A 5,000-nucleotide genomic window follows, 5' to 3' on the forward strand; every position below is an offset into this window, starting at 1 on the left:
TTGTGACTCTGTGAGGTGACGAGTGAATGTGGTCTGTGTGCCATTGGCCGTTTGAGCTGTCACTCCACTGTAAGAGTGTTGGGTTGTAAATAGCTACTAGTTGTCCAATCACAGCATCTGAGAGGTTCCTGACTCCACCCCCACGACAAAGCAGGAGCGAATCAGAACATGCATCCAGTCAGCCTCACAGCACCATATTTGGGCGTGCTTAGAACCTTCAGTGGAGCCTGTTGGCGCACACACACACACACACACACACACACACACACACACACACACTGTTCCAACACAGGCATGTCTTCATTATTACACCATTGTTCCCAAACTAAAACTGGTTACAAAAGAGGGAAGTTACACATTGACACACACACACACACACACACACACACACACACACACACACACACACACACACACACACACACACACACACACACACACACGGGTAGATGACGTGACGTGTAAATTTTGCTGTCGCAGGCTCTTAAAATGAAGTAAATTCATGCTTTCAAAATTGTCAATGCTTTAAATGATTAAACTAATGTCGTTGTTGTGAAAAAGTAATGTGTAATAAATCCAGAGCTTAAATAAGTATACTTAATTTTGAGTCAAATGTCACATTTGTCCTATGGTGTGACTGAGGCAAGCCTGGTTCTCCATATTAAAACATTTTTAAATAAATAATCAAAGCTCAGTCATTTGTCTAAACAACCCTGGCATGTTTTTCAAGGTGTCTATTTTAGCAAGTGGCAATGCTTAATTTTTTTCCTGTTTTTCTGAGACTGTATGGACTTATGAAACTTTGTCGCAGAAAACAATGTCCTGTGGTGTGACATCATATTTTTGGTTAATTCTGTGGATAATTGTCTATTGTTGAAGCTCCAGCGGTACATAAATTGTGACTTTAGACCCTTAAGAAGCCAATGGCAAGGGTGGAATTTAGATTTTTCTCTCAGAGTTCTTCAGTCAATCAATTATGTTTTGCTACCACAAGATGTATTAGTTTTGTAGTCCTTTGGTGTGACAGCCATAAAATACATTTTGACAATAGTGTATATTTTTCATATTTTTTCCTTATGTAGATGTATGAAAATGCATCTTACTAAAGGTGAAATTGTATTTCAGTTGGCAACGACATAGCTTTAAATTAACTCAAAAGCTCAAAAGTCCTATGGTGTGATGGTAAAAGTCCTATGGTGTGATGGTAAATGGTGTGACACTTTGGAGTATCACACCAAAGGACAGACAGGTCACACCAATGGACTAGATATTTGAGAAATAGCTTTTAAAACAACTGGTAGTACTTTTTTTTTTTTGACTAGATAAATATTGTGTATTCAAATTACTTATTCCTTTATTGGCCTTTGGAATTTATACTTTGATGCATTGTTGATGAATATTTGCTGTTGATTTTAGATACTGTCAAATTATATAAAATGTCATTAATGGTGCTTTGAAACCATAAAATATAACGGTAACAGTGAAGGAAAGATCAGTGAGAGAGTATAAAGAGCAGTATAGATGAATAAAGTATGCTGTGGAGAGCTCAATATACAGCATAAATGTGCTGTCCAGCTTGAGATACCAAACAGGCACTGGCCACTACACACTACAGGTTCAATGGTGTGACAGTCATAGCATACCTACAAAAATGTGATGGTCATGCCAAGGTCACACTTCAGTATGAGTCTTATGAGCTCTGCAGGTTACATTCAATGACCGCATGGCTGTCATTAAGAGTTACGATAGGCTGATAATCGACGATTCAAAGACTTATAAGTGTAAAGTGTAGGTCCATATTGACTACAACATTATATTATGATCAAAAGACAAAATAATCATGTTGATATATTTGTTTCTGGCTCAGTTTTGCATTTCTGTCCTTTAGCGTGACATGAATGTCCTACGGTGTGACATGTTTTAAACGCTCAAATATTTGTTTGAGCTAAACAATATGTTTGATAAACACTGAATATTGCATTAGGAAAGAACAAATTATCGTCCCTGAAAAGTTAGTATAAATTCGGACAATTTTGAACATTTAAAAGAAAGATATCCCTGTTTTTCCTCGACGGTTTCTAATAATCTCACATCTAATGGGAAAAAAAATACTTAAATGGTAATTTCTCATTAAATTAAGACTTTAAAAAATTGCAATAAATATGAAGAGGTTAACAATGTTCATAAAACTCCATCAAGCCATTTCTACATTACTTAATATATTTATTTCTTAACGTCACACCAAAGGACATATTTTCAGCAAATTGCTTTATCAACGTCAATAAATAATCAATGAATAGACCAACATTGTGATCACTTGGATTTTTTGAAAGATTAATTGCTGCACTACGTAGACATATACTTTTTTCCCTCATAAACAATGTTTTGTGAAAAAAATGTTTTTTGCTGCCTATCCGTCATCTACCCACACACAGACACACACACACACACACACACACAAACACAAACACATATACACATACTTCTGCACGCATCTCGCCACACACACACACACACACACACACACACACACACACACACACACACACACACACACACACACACACACACAGACACACACACACACAGACACACACAGACACACCCACACAGAGACACACACACACACTGGCTGCTTGTATGGACACCAGGAAACTACACATACACATCTAGGATTTCTTAGGACTTTTACATTACATGCAAAGCAAATTACAGTTCATTTCAGGACATTGGTTCCAGTCCCCCGGCACCTCAGCCATGGAGTGGAGTAGAGAGAAGTACTAAGATATCCGAACCTGGAACCCTGTGAATTAGATTAGATTAGAATAGATTATACTTTATTATCATGCAAGCATGAAAATTGCCTTTGGTCTCACAGTGTAAAAAACAGACAGACAGACACAAATAGACAGAAAACACACATACAAATGCTGCATCCACCCCGCCTCCAACCACCCCTCCCAGCACACACATCCTATGCAAGTCAGGCATTAGTTCAAAATATCTCTAGCTTTTCCATAGCTTATTGACTATGGAAATTGCATTTGGAATAAAAGAATGTTTATAAATGTTCTTCTTAGCAATGAATGATCTGTAGCGCCTCCCTGAAGGCAGCAGTTCAAACTCAGAGTGAAGAGGATGGATGGGGTCATCTAAAATGTTCGTTGTTTTCCTGTGAACTGCAGTCCTGTACAGGCTGTCCAGTGGTTTTTGGGGTCTTCCTATGATCTTCCCAGCCATTTTCACCACTCTGGACAGCCTGTTCTTGTTCAGCAGGGTGAGGTGGCCATACCAAACAGAAATGTTGTAGGTAAGGACACTCTCTATTAGGCTTACGTATGTCCTCTCCAATATGTTGCAGTTTACTCCAAAGCCTCTCAGTTTCCTGATTAAAAACAACCGTTGATTGGCCTTTTTGCATATTGCATCAACATTATCTGTGAAGTTAAGCTTGCAGTCAATATATGTGCCTAGATACTTAAAACAGCTGACAATTTCAACATTTTGATCAGAAATTAAAAGTGGTGAAGGGACACCAGTATAATTAAGAATTAGCTCCTTGGTTTTAGAAACATTAAGTAAAAGTGAGCTATTCTTACACCACTGCTCTAGCTTAAAAACATGATCCACATATTCAGATATGCTGTCGTTCTGATAAAAGAGTCCCACTAGAGCCATATCATCAGCATATTTCACTAACTTAAAAACATTGTGGTGCAGTGACATTTCATTAGTATACACAGAGAACAACACAGGGGACAGACAGCATCCTTGTGGGGCCCCCGTGTTGAGGATTAGTTCCTCTGAGAGCAAGTCTCTGGTGCGTACTCGTTGTGGGCGGTCAGTTAAAAAATCCTTTATCCAGTGCACCAATCCTCCATCAGCCCCTAGGTCTAGGAGCCTTTGGAGTAATATGTGGATTTGCATTGTGTTAAAAGCTGCTGTAAAATCAATAAATAAAATCTGTGCATATGCCTTGGCATTTTGCAGGTGTTTGGTGAGCATGTTAGTCAAAATGAGGGTGGCATCTTCAGTCCCTCTGTGAGGCTTATACGCAAACTGCATGGGATCCAGGTGTTGGTTAAGGGATGCAGTGAGATGTTTGATTACAACCCTCTCCATGCATTTTGCCAGAATGGGGGTCAAGGCAACCGGGCGAAAGTCATTGAGTTCTTTTGACCTCGGTTTCTTTGGGAGTGGTTTAATAACTGACGACTTACACATATTCGGAACAGTACAGGTGGACAATAAAAGTTGAAATAAAAAAGTAAAAACTGGTGCTAGTTCATTTGCGCATGCCTTCAGTGCCCTTCCACGGAGGCCATCAGGTCCGGGCGCTTTATTTGGGTTTGTTCTTGAGAGGCAATGTCTGACTTCCTCCACTGACAGGTGGATTGTTGTGGTTTGAGGAGTGTTGGTTAAAACAGCATTGCATCTGGCTTTGTTGCCAGGAGAATCAAACCGTCCATAAAAGTTATTAAGATTGTTTAAAAAGGGGAGGTTTGTAATGTCTTACTCCCTGACATAAGACTCATGTCCATCTGGAGTCCCTGTGGATTAGTGGTGTAGATCGGCACTGCCCTCACGATCCGATTCGATCACGATTCGGGAGGTAGCGATTTGATTCGATTCGATTCTATGCGATCCGATCCGATCCGATTCAATTCTAAATTGTATGACAATGGATTACATTTCTACTGAAAGCAAAGCAAATGTTTAATCAGTCATGATGAGGCAATGCAAGTAGTCAGATACTGAGCAACAATTTATTGGCTGTCTGTCTGTATCAGTCTTGCAATGTTTTGAAGTGATTTTATTTCATTTAACATTCATTTGCTCCCAAAATATCCATGGAAGTAATTGAAACGCAAAAAAAATTGCCGGATCGATTCTGGAACTTTCCGGATCGATTCTGGATCGTCCATGCCCCGCATTGGATTGCATCGCCGAATCGATCATTGTTGACACCACTACTGTGGATGTCTGACGGTGCCCATCCA

The sequence above is a fragment of the Engraulis encrasicolus genome, unplaced genomic scaffold (assembly GCF_034702125.1).
Source record: "Engraulis encrasicolus isolate BLACKSEA-1 unplaced genomic scaffold, IST_EnEncr_1.0 scaffold_34_np1212, whole genome shotgun sequence".
Lineage (NCBI taxonomy): Eukaryota > Metazoa > Chordata > Actinopteri > Clupeiformes > Engraulidae > Engraulis > Engraulis encrasicolus.